Source organism: Musca domestica, unplaced genomic scaffold, assembly GCF_030504385.1.
Source record: "Musca domestica strain aabys unplaced genomic scaffold, Musca_domestica.polishedcontigs.V.1.1 5, whole genome shotgun sequence".
Lineage (NCBI taxonomy): Eukaryota > Metazoa > Arthropoda > Insecta > Diptera > Muscidae > Musca > Musca domestica.
The window spans coordinates 12,943,952-12,962,643 of NW_026712346.1; positions in this window are offsets into that span (position 1 = coordinate 12,943,952).

Below are 18,692 nucleotides of genomic sequence, written 5' to 3' on the forward strand. Positions count from 1 at the left end.
AAGTGAGTGAGACGGTTATATGGGGCCATACCAAAACGGGAACCTCTATAGACAATTTTATACTTCAAGGATTGTCATCTATCAAATATTCTAAAATAACAAATTTTAAACAATTTCGTGGGTAAATGTGACTAGGATTATTAAAATACCGAATATAGGTGGGTATCGTTATATGTGCGCTGTAAGAAAACGAAGACCTAAATGTTCAATGTTCTGCCACCGGGCCCATTATGACCTGCAAATACCAATTTTTATCAAAGTATCGAATATCGGCAGGTACCGTTATATGGGGGCTACACCAACGTGTAGCCTATACATACAATGTATAGAGCTAGAACCCATTATGATCTCCATGCACCACGTGTTTTTGGAAAAATCCATGAACAAATGTGTCGAAAATCGTCAAAATACCGAATGCTGGGAGGTATCGTTACATGGGGAATACCAAATCGTGGACAGATATATCTTATTTTTAATAATAACCTCCTTTCCAAGGTGGAGGGTGTAAAAATGGATACATTAGCATAGGTGCTTTGTGATTATCTTCCTTTGTAATAAATATATTTCACATATATTTAGCTCTTTTCCTGCTCTATGTACCAAATTTAGTACCATTTAGTACTAAATAAGATGTTAGATAATATCGACGATGTTTCGGTGCTTCACTATTATTTCCAGGTGAAATGTTATTAACTTAGTTGTTCTTTTTCAACAATCGATTTAATTTTGGAGTACAACCTGGCCTTTTGGGTCCTGAGAATCGCCAAATTGGCTCTCTACGATAAGAGGGAGTTCGCTGGATAACACAAAAATAAGTTTCTTATTAGCTGAAAAAAATATTGGCAGTGCCTAAAGGTATGCTATAAATAAATGTGATATTTCAAAATTTTCATTTTGACTTTTTAAATGTACAGTAGTAATGTTTTTTTTCATGATTATACCCTACAACACTATGTGTTGGGGGTATTATAAGTTTGATTGGGCCAAAAATTATGTAACACCTCGAAATATTGGCTTCCCACATAGGAAAGTATATATGGATCTTCCTATCTCGCAGAGATGAGTCGATCTAGCTATGTATGTCGTCCGTCCCTCTGTCCGTCTGTCCATGTTAATTTGTAATCAAGCTACAGGTCCCAATTATGGAGGTGGGGTTATGGTCAGAATAGAACCCTATTGTTTTTGGAGATGATCACACGATATTTAGGGGTTGAAATGGACCAAAAATTTCCTGGTTTTGCAGTTGCTCTATGGGTCACAATTATGAACCAATCGACGCGAAAATGTACATGGTGTTAGAGTTTAGGAGTGGGCAGAAACCTGCCAATTTGGGCGGCCATCGGACAATAATTAGCGGGTAAAATAGACCCTAACTTTTATGTAAGAAAATAGGAAAATTTCCACTAAACCGCTAATATGTTCAACCCCAGCCAAATCACGAATACATTAAAAGATCACTTCTGATCATTACAGTGATGCTAATAGCCCAGAAATCTGATATATAGCAAAATAGGTACAATATATATGTAAAAGAATTCATTTTATTTATTCTGCTTATAAATCAAGAACCGCTGGGCCGATTTTCACAATTCCCATCAATTCGGAATGGTATCTTGCCAGAAAACGATAAAATCTAAGAAAATCGCGGAAAAATATACCAATAAAAAAGTGATAATCTTTTGTCGATTTTTTCAATTTTTGTCATATTTTTTATCGCATGCGATTTTTTCGATTTGACTTACAATTTTGAATTGTAAATTTTCTAAATTTTTACATCCCCCAACACTACGTTTTGAGGGTATTATATGCATATCGCAATTATCGTCCGATTTTGACTGTAAAATGGACCACAACTTTCAAAGACATCTTCCATATCTATAAAAGAGTTAAATGTTTGTATGTTTGTTTGTAATTTATGGACTCGAAAACCGCTGAATAGATTTTCCTGAAAATTTCCATATATACTGCAACATCGCCTGAAAGTAACATAGGCTATATACATTTTTGAATTTCCACTTGGAACTGGAGATATAGCATCAGAATCGGAGGTACCTCCCAAAAATTTAGATTTTATATGCACATATCTATTGATCGGTTAAAGATACAGTCTCCACATTTGGAATACGTAACGGAATTTGGAACAAAAATAAGTTTGCCAAATTATATTGTAATCGGTTCAGATTTGGATATAGCACCCATATATATTTTCGACCGATTTCATGTATTTGATGCACCAAACACGCTATGTATTCCCAATTTCAATGAAATTGAAACGTGTGATAGATTTTATCTAAAAAATTGATTTCCCAAATTATATTGAAATCGGTTCAGATTTGGATATAGCTCCCATATACATTTTCGGCCGATTTCATGTATTTGGTGGACCAAACACGATATGTATTTCCAATTGTAATGAAATTTAAAATAAGTAACGGAATTGGGAGCCAAAATGAATTGGTCAAATTAAATTGAAATCGGTTCAGATTTGGATATAGCTCCCATATATATTTTCGACCGATTTCATGTATTTGATGCACCAAACACGCTATGTATCTCTAATTTCAATGAAATTTGGAATTTGTAGCGGAAATTAAAACAAATATACATTTGTCAAATTATATTAAAATCGGTTCAGATTTGGATATAGCTCTCATATATATTTTCGACCGATTTCATGTATTTTATGCACCATACACGGTATGTATGTTCGATTCCAAAGAAATTTGGAATATGTAACGGGATTTTGATTAGAAAATAAATTAGTTTAATTATATTAAATTAAAATCGGTTCAGATTTGGATATAGCTCCCATATATATTTTTCGCCGATTTCACATATTTGGTGCACAAAACACGATTCGTATTTCCGATTCCAACGAAATTCGGCATGAGTGGCTAAATTTGGTACAAAAATAAATTTGACAAATTATAATCAAATACACTCAGATTTGATTATAGCTCCCATATATATACTCAGCCGATTTCACATATTTGATGCACCCAAAGCGAGAGGGACGAAATCTGGCACGAGAAAAAATTGCCAAACTACATTGAAATCAGTTGAGGTTTGGATATAGCTAACATATATATTTCGGCCGATTTCATATATGTTATGCACCAAACATGATATATATGACCGATACCAATGAAATTCAGAATGTGGCGGAATTTGGTTACTATAATAAATGTGACAAATTAATTGGAAATTAGTTAAGATTTGGATATAGCTCCCATGTATATATTATCGGCCGATTTATTATATTTAAACCGGATCAGATTGGGATATGATTTTAATAAGAACCATTGACCCACAACGCCTTAGGCTAACACTAAAAAACAACACAACAATTGATTTGAAATACGCTTATTACGGCGAAGTATGCTGCTATCTCGAATTCACTAATTGCAATAGAAATGCCACTCAACTTTAAAAGATTGCAGTTTACTGCACGCTTGGTATTTGCTATGAAATAAATAAATCCGAAGGACAAACCCTTCGTGTATGTATGTCATGTTACTGCTTTACTAACGGTTTTGGTTATTTACGCATTAAAGTAGTGCAATAATTTTTTTTTAATTTTTAAATTCGTTTTTTTAACCAACATATATTCGTAAATAAAATTTTGAATGCATATAAAAAGAAGAGGGGTAGCGAAGCGCACCGGGTTCAGCTAGTATAATATAATAAGATGGGACATTATATTGTTACTTTTCTTTAATAGATGGCGTTGGTAGTGGAAAAATATGTTATGTCCCGATATCGTGACATAGCATTATGTTATTCTTTAACAGACCTGACACAATTTAAGTGTTGTTGTTGATTTTTATCGATTCAATGTACAAGGGAATGCTCTGGAATTGTTTTGAGAGCATATCTATCATGCCTGATATTTTTTTCCGCGTATTTCCGCCATTTTTCGGCGAGATCGGACTAACATATTTTTCTAAAATTTCCAATGCGAGAGAAAAACAAGTAAGCAAAGGCTACAGTCGAGCGGGGCCGACCGTTGAATACCCTACAACAGTATAATAAACGATACAGTTTATATAAGCGAGATACTCGAAAGAATTCCACAAGATATTGTAACAAATAATAAAAGAAAACCATCAGGTTTCGTTCTCTAATTTTCGAATAATAGCAACTCAAACTAATTTGCTCATTTCCAATTTATTGGTAGAAGTTTCACTTAAATGGTCTTCCTAGATCTGGAACCAATATTTCCCAAAGATCTATAATCACTCAGAAGTGGCAAAAGATTTAAATTTATTATTGGTTTTTGACTGAAACGCATCTATATGAGATACAGACATTTGACTACATACTTCAACGAAATCAGCGTTAAATAAATAGTCAGAAGTGCGTCTTTCCTGTATTTGTGAATTCTCCAAAAAGTCACTGGAATGGACACGTTAGTATTTTGTCTACAAAAGTTGCCAAACTCCTTTACACATTGAATATTTTTGGATGGCCATCCAAACCTGCTTGGCTTTTGCAATGTCCGATAACCCCCATTCAAATGTGTGTGAGGATCGGGCGATAATTACGACCTGCTGAAAATTTTGCAGTTTTTTGGTCCATTTAAACCCCTAAATATATGGCGATCATCTCTAAAAAGAGTAGGCTTCTATTCTGACCCTCATCTTATCCCCATGCAAAATTACGTAAGGATCGGACCATAAATGCGATCTGTATATGATATTCTGATATCCTAACTACTTAGTTTTGTTAGCTGTAGAAATATTACCAAATGTTTAATTCAAAATGAAAATATGCCAAAAATATGACAAAATTGAAAAAATATGAGAAAATATTACAAAATCAATATTTTCATCTTTAGAGAGATATTTGTATGCGTTTTTTAGACATGTTTCCTTTCCTGCCAAGAGGCCATTCTGAATTAATGAGAACTGTCGAAATCAGTTCAGCCGTTCTCGACATATATGAGATCTTTCAAGCATATCTTCTTTGATAGACATATATATCGCACATATTTTGCTACATATCCGATTTGTTGGATCTTAACATCAATGTAAAGATCAGAAGTAACCTTGTCATGGCTGTGTGATTTCGCCGGGATTTAAAATATTCGCGGTTTAATGAAAAATTTTGAATTTTTGCAACAAAAAAGATATGGCCTATTTTACCCGCTAAATATTATCCGATGACCACCCAAATTGGTAGACTTCTAAACTCTAGCTACATGCGAAATTCCGCGTCGATTGGTCTATAATTGCGACCTGTATAGCTACTGCAAAATCCGACATTTTTTCAGTATTTGGTCCATTTCAACCCCTAAACATTTGGCGATCATCTCCAAAAGAAATAGGGTTCTATTCTGACCCTAGCCCCACCTCCATTCTAAATTTGGTGAAGATCGGGCCATAATTGCGACCTGTAGAGTGATTACAAATTAACATGGACAGACGGACAGACGGACGGACGGACATACATAGCTAGATCGACTCAGCTCGGCGAGATAGGAAGATCCATATATACTTTCCTATGTGGGAAATCAATATTTCGTGGTGTTACATAATTTTTGGCCCAATCAAACTTATAATACCCCCAACACATAGTGTTGTAGGGTATAATTAAAGCCCATATGCATTTTGTCCAGTCTTTATAGTTTTATGTCTTTGCAACTTTCGTGTGAAATTGTTTGGATTTCTTAACAACACTACGGTGTACGTAAATATTGGCCAAATTCTCCGGGTAATCTCTGGGCGGGGTTCTTTGACATTATTTCAAAAACTAAATCTTTCAAAATGGATTTGGATTTAGGGGAGTTCGAACATATTGTAGTGTTGTAGGATATCACATGGTCGGCCCCACACGACTATAGCCTTTGCTTACTTGTTTTTTTTTTTTTTCATTTTGACTTACTTTTTACAAATATACATTTGTAGTGTTTTTATACCCTCCTCCATACTATGGAGGGTATATTAACTTTGTCATTCCGTTTGTAACTCCTCAAAATACTCATGTCAGACTCAACAAAGTATATATATATTCTTAAGTCGATTTCTAAGTCGATTCAGCGATGTCCGTCTGTCTGTCTGTTGTAATTACGCTATCTTTCGAACGAATTGAGATAGAAGGCTAAAATTTTGTATACATGTTTATTTTTCCAGTAGGCAGGTTCGTAAAGTTCGTAAATGAGCCATGTAGGTCCACGTTTTCATATAATCTTCATATAACGGTATCTCCCGATATTCGGTATTTTTATGATTTTAGCGTCATTATTTAGAGTTCGTAATGGGAACTACAGTCTGTGGCAGAAAATTGTCTGTGCAGGTCCAGGTCTTCGTGTAGGGCCCATACATTAGTACCTCCCTATATTCGATATTTTGACGAGTTTAGGTACAATACCCACCGAAATTGTTTGAGATGTCGTATTTGAAGTTCGTAATGGATGCTCCAGCCTGTGACAGAAAATTGTCTATGCTACATTATTCAATTATGACAAACAATGCCCATATAGGTTCACGTCGTATAGACCCCAATATTACGGCTATATTCGATATTTTTAAAATTTTAACAGAATTTTTTAAGGATTTCCAAATGGTGGAGGATATCCAAAGTTCGGTCCGGCCAAACTTACTTCTTCTTAACTTGCTTTTTATACCCTCCACCATACTATGGAGGGTATATTAATTTTGTCATTCCGTTTGTAACTCCTCGAAATACTCATGTCAGACCCAACAAAGTATATATATTCTTGATCAGCGTAAAATTCTAAGACGATTTAGCCATGTCCGTCTGTCTGTCTGTGTGTCTGTCTGTCTGTCTGTCTGTCCGTCTGTCTGTCTGTCTGTTGTAATCACGCTATCTTTCGAACAAATTGAGATAGAAGGCTAAAATTTTGCACAAATGTATATTTTGCCAGTAGGCAGGTTAAGTTCGTAAATGGGCCATGTAGGTCCAAGTTATCATATAGCCCCCATATAACTGTACCTCCCGATATTCAGTATTTTTATGATTTTAGCGACATTATTCGCCGGAATTGTTTCAAATTTGGTATTTGAAGTTCGTAATGAATACTACAGCCTAAAACAGAAAATTATCTGTGCAGGTCCATGTCTTCGTGTAGCCCCCACGTAACGGTACCCCCCGATATTCGGTATTTTTATGATTTTTGCGACATTGTTTACCGGAATCGTTTCAAATTTGGTATTTGAACTTCGTAATGGATACTACATCCTAAGTCAAAAAATGAGCCATGTAGGTCCACTTCTTCATATAGCCCCCATATAACGGTACCCCCCGATATTCGGTATTTTGATGATTTTAGCGAAATTATTCAGCGAAATCGTTCCAAATTTGGTGTTTGAAGTTCGTAATAGATACTGCAGCATAAAACAGAAAATGGGCCATATAGGTCCACGTCTTCATATAGCCCCCATATACCGTACCCCCCGATATTCGGTATTTTGATGATTTTAGCGACATTATTTACCGGGATTGTTTCAAATTTCGCATGTGAATTTCGGAATGGATACTTCAGCCCATGCCAGAAAATTGTCTGTGCAGGTCCATGTCCTCGTATAGCTCCCATATAACGGTACCCCCATATTCGGTATTTTAATGATATTAGCTAGATTATAAACAGATTTTTCTTCAAGTTTCGCATTTAAATAGTGTAATAACTTATGACAAAAGTTGCCTATGCTGGCCCACGTCGTCGTATAAGCATTCGGTATTCTTAAGATTTTAACAGAATTTTTAACGGATTTTATTTATTAGAAAATGCCAAATTTGTACCAAATGGTGGAGGGTATTAAAAGTTCGGCCCGGCCGAACTTACAGCATTTTTACTTGTTTTATTTAAAAATTATGTTTAGTCTTGTAGCGACAACGGATCAAACTGTTATTTATAGATATTATATATTTATTAGGTAAGTGTAAGTATACGTAAATAAAAATATCACCATATAAAAGAAAGTTATGTTGGTTACTACGCTTATAACTCAAGAAAGGCTTGACGGATTTTGACAATTCATACATCTTGGAATAAAACAAAATCGCTTAAAAATTTGCCAATAAAAATATGTATGATACTATGATGTAATTTTTTTATTGTTTTGAATTCTGAATGAATAATATCAAAAATGAAATGAGTGCACAATACGATGTTAAATGGCGATATTTAATGTCTAAAATTGGCATCAGGGCCTATATCGTGCTTCAGCTGGAAGATGCGAATACATTTAATCAATCAAAAATGACCGACAAAGCGTTATGGGGCTTATTTCAAAAAGTGGACCTACCTCTCTCACATGACAATAATCCGTCCAATGAGAAGGCAAAATCCAAAATTCATTGGGATTGCAATCAGTGAAATACCGAATATAAAGGGTGCAAAATAGTAGAGCGAATTGGCCATTTAGTATATATATATATGGGAGCTATATCCAAATCTGAACCGATCTCGATACAATTTGGCAAAGGTATTTCTTAGCTGTATTTGATATATTTCCCCAAATATTGTTGTTACAGAGTGCATATTACGGCTGTGGAGGACAAAAATAACAAATAGGATGAACAATATATATGGGAGCTATAGCTATATCTGAACCATTTCGAGCAAATTTGGCATACTTATTTTCAGGCCTAATTTGGTTGTATGTTCAAAATTCTATACTTTTCGGGCTGATATTACACGTTTGGTGCACAATAAAAGGCAAATCGAACGAAGATACATATGGGAGCTATATCTAATTTTTTACCGATTATCTTCAATTTCAATAGGGTTCGTCCAAACAAATGATTTGTGCAAAATTTCATCTAGATCGGGTAATAAATCCGAACTGTACTTTGTTCACAAAAAATATGGACAGACGGACGGACGGACGGACAGACGGACGACTCAGAATGTGATTCTATGCAGATCATCAAAAGGAACTATGGGTCTATCTCGTTTCCTTTTGCCTGGTACAAACAAATGCACAAAGACATAATGCCCTGACCACCTTGTGGTGTAAGGTATAATTACAAATGTAAGAAAATAGCATGGGACCGAACAATTGTTTAATCGTCATTGAATTATACTATGATGAAGTCTTTGTGGGGTCTCCAATCACAATTTAAATAAAAGCAAGTAAAAAAGCTGTAAGTTCGGCCGGGCCGAACTTTGAATACCCTCCAGCATTTGGCACGAACTTGGCAATTTTCAAAAAAAAAAAAAAAATAAAATAAATAAATAAATAAAATCCGTTAAAAATTCTATTAAAATCTTAAAAATACCGAATGTAGCTACTTTTCTGTCATAGGCTGTAATATCCATTACGAACTCCAATACCAAATTTGAAACATTTCGGTGAATATGTCGCTTGAATCACCAAAATACTGAAAATAGGGAGGTACAATTTTATGGGGGCTATACCAAAACGTGGACCTACTTATATATCAAAACGAGGACCTAAATGACCCATTTTCAATACCATAAGTCCGGGCATAATATACATTTGAGTACAATTTTATTAACCTACTTCATTTTGTTCGGCAGCTAGAGTGATTAGACGGACGGACATCGGTAAATCGGCATAGAATTTTATGCTGATCAACAAAATATCTACTTTGTGAGGTATAAAAAGTATATTTCGAAGTGTTACAAAACGGAATGAAAACTTAATACTGTGGCGGAGGATATAAAAATATATATATAGATGTTCTATGTCACTTAAATGAAGGCTTATGGCTGAAAAATAAGATCAGACTATTCAAAATATCGGTAGGTGAACATCTATTATAATTTTTGCCATAAATATTTTTTCCACTTAGAAATTACTATGAAGTTATTACTTATAATAAAAATTGTGCCGATTATATAATTCAGATCTGGAATTAATTATGCTTTAAAAAATATGCATGAAACACTAAAAGTACGGGCCGGCAACGCGGACCGGGCCAGCTAGTAAATATATATAAAAGAAAGTTGTGTTAGTTACTACGCTTATAACTTAAGAACCGCTAAACTGATTTTAACGATTAAATTCGGAATTGTCTCTTGACAGAAAAGGATAATATCCAAAAAAAATCTCGTAAAAATGTGAAATTGGAACATTTTCATTTTGACATTTTTTGAATATTTTCATTTTGAAATGTACAATCGTGCATGATTTTTTCTTCCATTTTGACTTACTATTTCCAAATGTACATTTATAGTGTAGTTGTTTTTTTTTTTAATTCTTATATGTTGTGTAGTCTTTTTGGAGAGCATATTGGCTTTAATTAACTCGATTTCTTGCGAAAGGAAATTGCAGGCGTGTTACATTGAAGTGTAATACCGAATTATGTGGTGGCGAAACTGAATAGATAATGGCGAAATAATTTAACGCGGTCAAACAACAGTTAAAGGATGATTACTTTTTAAAAATCGATAAAAAATTTACGAAACAGAAGACTATTTCATTGCAAAAAATCTAAAATCGAGAAAAAATTTTCAACCGAATCGAATATCAAAATAATAGTACATTCTATTGACAAACTTCGTAAGGACTTTTAAACATTTGCTGTAAAAAAAACCAGCGAACAAATTGAAGATTTATTTCCTTTTCAATTTGTATTTCTTTTTTGTCAACTTCATATAATGTACGATTTGTTATCGATTTGTTATCAATTGAATTCAATCGTTTTTTGTGAACAAAATATAGAATTATTTTCACCACACAAAATAATGTTACTACGCTTATAACTCAAGAACGGCTTGACGGATTTGAACAATTCATACAATTTCGGAATGGTATCCTAGCAAAAAAATCGCGTGAAAATATGCCAATTAAAATGTGAATGAAAAAAATCTTTTTTGCGTGATTTATTTTTCAATTTGATATACTATATTAAAGTGTACATTTTTTATTTATTTTCAATTATGAATGAATAAAGCGTTATGGGGCTCATTTCAAAACGTGGACCCACTTCTTTCATACAATAATCGTCCAATGAGAACTCAAAATGCAAAAATCATTGGGACTGCAATCAGTGAAATATGATGTCCGTCCGTCTGTCTGACTGGCTGGGGCGCACAATAACTCTCGAAGGGAGTATCCGATTTGGCCCAAACTTGGTAATATTTTTGTCAAACTTAGATCGAGTTCGGAGATGGACAATTTCGGTCCGCTCCATCAGGTACCTCCCCCACAAATGGTCAAAATTTTGAATAATTACAACTCTCATGAAATGTGATGCAAGAGTCCGATTGTCTTCAAATTTCACACATCCCAATATTTATATTAACCCAAGGTCTGGTGTTGAGATGGAATATATCGGTCCACTCTTTTTGGTACCTCCCCCATAAAACGTCGAAAATTTCAAAAAATATATTTTTTTGCACAGAAAGAGAAACGATAATCCGATTTTGCTCCAACTTTGCAAATCCTAATATTTGCGGCAGTGCTAGGTCAGGTACGGAAATGTACAATATCGGGTCAACACAAAGGGTCAACATTTTAAATAATAACAACTCTCATCAAATGTGATGTAAGAGTCCGATTGTCTTCCAATTTCACACATCCCAATATATTTAATTGCACACGGTCTGGTGTTAAAATGGTATATATCGGTCCACCTCTCTGGTACCTCTCCCACAAAGGGTCAAAGTTTTGAATAACCAAAACGTTTTTAAGATCCGAAATAAGCATCAGGTTATTTTTATATTTCACACATCCCATTATTTCCACTAACACAAGACCCGTTTCGAAGATGGGATTATCGGTCTACTCCTTCTGGTACCTCTCCAACAAATGCTCAAAATTTTGAATATCCATGAAGCTCATAAAAAGCGAAAGTGACATTCGATTCCATTCAAGACTTGGTACATCCCAATATTTCCATCAACACAAGATCTGTTATATGGTAGAAATCGGAACATTTCTGTTGCTATCTGCCCCACATAGGGTTAAAGATTTTGAAAAACACAACGATCAAAGAAAGCGAAATAAGCAATCAACAAACTTATTTGCTAACACAATATCTGTGGTGCAGATGATATATCTCTGTGAACCTTTCTGACACCTCACTCACAAAGGGTCACAATTTTCCATAGTTTTATCTGTCATAACTTGAGAAACAAGTCAGCGATTCTTTGCAACTTCCATTATCTAATATATCTCTCTTTGCCACAAACCTGGGATGAATATGGAATTTATGATTTTCCATAAATTTGATATAAATGTTCGATTTTCTTGTAGTACAATAATTTACCAATATTTTAATATGTATTAGATGAAGCATGGAATGGGATGTTAACATTTCCTAAAAATTATCACATATGTGATGTAAAGTGAAGGATGTGGTCAATATGGTCCAAACCTAGCACGTCGCAGTATTTATATCACATTTATTTAGGTCCGGTAAGAAATGGCCAATATTGGCCCATTCCTTCGGAACCTACTGCATAAGGGGTTAAACATTTGAATAATCATAACAGAAGTCAAAATATTTTTAATAATCGAACATTGGCTGAGGGTATACATCTGTCGGCAAAACCGATCGATACTCTTTTACTTGTTCATACTAATTTCGCCAAATGTTAATAATTTGAGAAGAAACCATCCTTTCAAAAAATGATCACATTTTGGTATAACCATCATATGCTTTGAGCTGTTGTCGGTGCCATGGCCGCTTTTTTTTTTCATTTTTATCCCTTTTTTCGCAACTTTATTTCTAAGGGGGGTACAAAACCTCTTCGCGTACAATCTACAATTTTCGGAGTAGGGCCCATCTTGGTCTTGACAACATTAATCAATTGATTTGGCTAAAAAATTGTATTTAGGCTATTCTGGGGTAGAGAGCCATCTTACAGTTAGTTATCCACATCGGCATTTATTTAAGTATAGAAAAGTAAATATGGACTTTATGTGAACTTCAACGCACAATTTAAATAAAAAAAAATTAATTCCCATCTTACGGTGATTAGTGTAAAAGAGTTATTATCTTTGACAATTCTGAAATAATTCTGCCCTCAATTATGAGATGGACAAAAGTGAATACCACGCACTACAAACTACAGCTCATTTGAAAGAAAAATACCAAAAAATGAGCTGAGTTTTCACATGGGGCTATTATAGATGTTCTTTTCATATAGGTTTTTAACACTCAAATTAAAGGTTTTGGCTAAACAACAAGATGAGGCTATTCAAAATTTCTAATAATTTGTGCCATGGATATTTATTTCTATTTAGAAATTATTATGGACTTATAGACAGATTGTTCTTCAAAAAATATGCATTAAGGACTAAAAGTACGGGCCGGCAGCGCGGACCGGGCGTATTGGCGGCTCTTTCCGAAACCTAGGTATTCCCTGCCTTACCCCCTGGTAAACTCCACCATCGTTCTCCACTTATAAATTAACGTTGTTTTTATAAAAACAAAAATAAAGGGATTTAAAAAATGCACCTGCAAGATATGCCTGCAAAAGTTGACAGTTTATGTGTTAATTCCCCATCGATTTATGGGGATCGATCGTTTCCTTTCTCTCAGTCTCTTCCGTACTTGTTTTTTTTTATAAAAATCCCAAAAATTAAATGGGAAGTAAAAGCTTTCGTGTGTTTGTCACTGACATAAAACGCATTTGCTTGAAAAACCCAAACATTTTTTTATTCGACAAATTTGCGAACGACTGCCAGAAACATAGTTACAAAAACTGGCTGAAAATCAACAAAACGGTATCTTGAATTTGTTATGCACTTAAATATTTCAAACCATGATTGATCGGCATAGAAATTTTGCACTTATATCTGGTGGTAAGTATGCCAAATATGATTGAAATCGGTTCAGATATAGCTATAGCTCCAATATAGACTGTTCCTCCGATTTGTTGTATTTGTTCTCCACAGCCGTAATATGTACTCCGTAACAACGATATTCGGGGAAATATATCAAATACAGCTCAGAAATACCTTGGCACATTTGATCGAGATCGGTTTGGATTTAGATATAGCTCCCATATATATTTTTATCCGATTTCAAGTTAATTGTGCACCTAATGAATAATACAAGCCCGAATCGCAAAGGCACAAATGCCTCAACAAATTCAATAGAAATCGATTCAGAGTTCCTTTGGACTTTATAAAAATAATCATAATTGGTAGGATTCATTTCTCACAAATTCCCCATGAAAACTTTTATTTGTTATATGAAGCTCTACTAAATATGCAAAGTTGGCCCAGCCCGACTTTAAGACTTTCTTTACTGGTTTTGTGTAGAAATATTATTACTTCGGGAAGTCAAATTTTAATCGATAAGTTAAAATGCGTTTTACTTTTTTTTTTGAGTAAACTACCATTAAGAACACATTTGTTAGGGTGTTTACTCTTTAAAGGTTATACGAATAACTCTTAGAATTCAATTCTCATCTCTCACTGACATGCGAAAACGGAGTTAGGCACAAGGTTTCTTTAATTTTTGACAATTATCAAGAACTTCTTTCCTCGTGATACTGAAAAGTAAACGTAAAATACCATAACATCTAAATAATTTATTTTTTCAATACTCGTAGTGTATGTTCAAATAGTTTTAAAATTGTTTTTTATACCCTCCACCATAGTATGGAGGGTATATTAAGTTTTTCATTCCGTTTGTAACACCCCGAAATATACATTGTAGACCCCACAAAGTATATATATTCTTGATAAGCATAAAATTCTATGTCGATTTAGCAATGTCCGTCCGTCTATTCGTCTGCCCGTCTGTAGAAATCTCTCAAGCTTCCGAACGAAATAAAGTAAGTTGATAAAATTTACGTACATGGGTATTATGTCTGCAGGACTTTTGGTATTGAAAATGGGCCATGTAGGTCCACGTCTTCGTATAGCCCCCATATAATGGTACCTCCCGATATTGGATATTTTGATGATTTTAGAGACATTATTTACCGAAACTGTTTCAAATTTGATATTTAAAGTTCGTAATGAATACTACAGCCTATGAAAGAAAATTGTCTGTGCAGGTCCACGTCTTCCTATAGCGCCAATATACCGGTACCCTAAGATATTCGGTATTTTGATCATTTTAGCGACATTATTTACCGGAATTGTTTCAAATTTCGCATTTGAAATTCGTAAAGAATACTACAGCCTATGCCAGAAAATTGTCTATTCAGGTCCACGTTTTATAACCCCCTCCCTACATTCGGTATTCTGATGATTTTAGCTACATTATAAACAGATATTTTTCAAGTTTCGCATTTGAATATTGCAATAACTTATGACAAAGGTGCCAATGCAGGTCCATGTCGTCGTATAGACCATAATATACGGCTATATTCGGTATTTTTAAGATTTTGACAGAATTTTCTTTTTCATTTTTTAGGAATTTACTGAAAAAAAAGTAAATTTTATAGTGAAAATAGGGAACTGATTAAGGAACTATCAAATTTTTCTTCGTTCCTGTTCTCCCAAAATCGGACGTTTCTCTCCTACAAACATTGCACATGTCGATTTGGACTTTAATTTTAAGTCAATTCAAATTGAACGGCCAAATGACAAGATCACAATGTTTACGAATTTAATTTAATTTATTTAAAAGCATGATACGGCATAAACTCACGTGATTCCGAACTTATTTAAATATATATGCAGTACAAACATAACAATTTTGTTTATTGCAGATTTTAGTATTTAATTAACTTCTATTATACGAAATATGTACTATTTAAGAATTTTTTATTTAGTGTTCCCATTCAGATCGCGATGGCCTTATTTTCGAACTAAAACCATGACAGCAACCACTCTATAATTACAGATCATTTAATCTCTAGCCAAAACGAAAACAAGAATAGAGGTCAATTTTTAGCAAAAGCCGATGACACCGAAAATTTAAAATCATTTAAGTAGAAATTCAACAAAAATAATAATATTTATACATACATATATATAATGAAAATCGCTTCTAAATTTCGTTGATAATACCAATTAAAGAAAGCGGACGTCATTAGCATTGGCAATGTTATCAGCATCGAGCATTAATTTTATTCCAATATTACGTCTTTAAAAATCGAAATAAAATATATTATACATTACGTGTTTTTCAAGAATGTTATTTGTAAGATGTTGTCTACTTCGCAAGTCCTATTTCGCATGGAATATTTTTTTTACTTCATGAAATTTTTAAACCATTAAGGAAAGGGCAAAAGTCGGGCGGGCCGACTATATGATACCCTACACCACTATGCGTGTTTAGTAGAGCTCCTGAGTACCAAAAAACATTTATATATAGGGCATGATATGACTTCGACAAGGTGGACAATAACCGTGAAATCGGATGAAGATGTATATCGAAGCAATATACAATTTTCAACCGAAATTTTTGTTATAAGTACTGACTCCATAGTAATTTCTAAATAGAAATAAATATCAATGGCAAAAAGTATAATTGATATTCACCAACGGTCGGTTTTAGATATACTGAATAGTCTGATCTTATTTTCCAGCCACTTGAGTTTTAAAAACCTATATGATAAAGAACATCTATAATAGCCCCATGTGAAAACTTAGCTCAATTTTTGGTATTGTAATTAGCTTAGCAGCATTTTCCTTTAATAATTTCGAATTTGTATTTCCATCGCTTAGAATCCGTGCTGTGTGGTATTTAGATTTGTCCACCTTATAATTAATAATGATTTCAGAATAATCAAAGATAATCACTCTTTTTCCCCATAAAGTTTAGAGGTATTTTCGGGCTGTGTCTGACTTAAACCCCAAGTCCGGTAAAACATAGATATTGGAGAGCTATATCTGAACAGATTTTCAACAAATCTGATGTACTTTCTTCTAGACTGAATCGACTCAGTAAGTGATTCTATGAAGATCCTCAAAAGTAACTATGGGTCTATTTCGCTTTCATTTCCTTGTTACAAACAAATGCACAAAGTAGAGCTCCCGTAATGTAATTCATGTGATGTAGATCGTACCAACTATGAACTTAATTTGAATTGCGTATCATGGCTTTAGAGTAGTCACAATTTGGAAACTATATCCAACTCTGAATAGATTTTCAAAAAATTTATTCAATTTGGGCTGATACTACATACATGGTGAACAATAACCGTAATATCGAATGAAGATTTATATCGATTTCTATAAAATTTGGCAGAGATATTTTCGAGCTGCATCTGATGTCCGGTATCAAATATCCTTATCGTGCAGTGTAGTGACTTTAACACCAAATCGGAAGAAACCAATATATGGGAGCTATAGCAGTACCTGAAACGATTCTCACCAATTACAATATGGTTCGTCCTTGGGCCAAACATGTATTGTTTGCAAAATCTCATCTCAATCAGATAATAAATGCGACCTGCATTTTGTTCCCAAAAATACATGGACAGACGGACGGACTGACATGCATAAATCGACTCAGAAAGTGATTATATGAAGATCCTCAAACGCAATTACGATTCTATCTCGCTTCCTTCTTCATGTTACAAACGAATGCACAAAGACATCATACCCTTATCGAAATGTGGTGTAGGGTATAATTAACCTCTTTCGAAATATACATTTTCTCAAACTACATATTAAGCCCCAAGACAACTTTCTATTTAGTAGAAGATGATGTCATTACAAAATGTATAACTCAATTTGATTACAGGTGCTTTCGTGTTGTTGCATAGAAAAGAGAACTTCAACTTCCGCCAATGCTGCCACGAAAAGAGGAAATTGTATTCTATCTGCACATTTAAATATTCACAATGCTTTCATTCATTTTCTTTGAGTTGTATGATGATATCGTCATATCGTCATTGTGCGGCCTTACACACAACATATCGTGTAAGGTCGCACAATTATACGTATATAGGGGAAATGTGACATTGACTCCTATGGTGTTATGTTGGAAAGACTGTAGTTATAGGGTTCGATGCAAACCTAATCAGACCAAAATACCAAATAATGGTCCATCCGATTGGAAAAATTGGGTGGCTGACTTCTTAAACGCATGTTCCTTTTTAGTAATACAACTGACGTAGCCAGGGGGGGGGGGGCTGGTTGGCCCCTTCCGAAATGATACATTTTTAGATTTTTTTTTAGGGAATTTAGCTTAAAAATCTATATTGTGTCTTGATTAGGTCCACCCTTAAATAGGTTCGAAAGGCTACGTCGGTGTCGTAAACGAGTTTCCCCGTTCGCACAAATCTAAGGAATGTTCCAATAGAATAGTTTCTTCCACCATTCGTTTGGCGTTATTATGGCGTGATATTGCATATAAATCATTCCAAATGATTTCGGTGTTGCAAAGCATTAATACATAACGTATTAAAACAGCAACTACACAATATATCAACTCGGTGTAAACACTGTATTGATACATGGTTGATATACCTTCTTGGGAGTCCGCCGTACTTTTAATTGGGCAGTCTGATTATTTCATCCGGTTTAATAAATCACTCCTAATATAAATACACCAGCAAGTGCCCGCCACTTCGTCAGCAAAAAGTCCATGATTCGTTCCAATAATTTGTTCGGTGTGACAAGAAATTGTACTCAAAGCTGCATACGTCGTACTAATTTGTTAAAGGTTTTATATATAACTAGCTGGCCGGTTCCGCGTCGCCGGCCCACACTTTTAGTCTTTAATGCATTCTTTTTAAAACGTAATAAATCGCATATTTGGCATATGTAAGCGGCACAATTTTTGTTATAAGTACTGACTCCATAGTAATTTCTAAATAGAAATAAATATCAATGGCAAAAAGT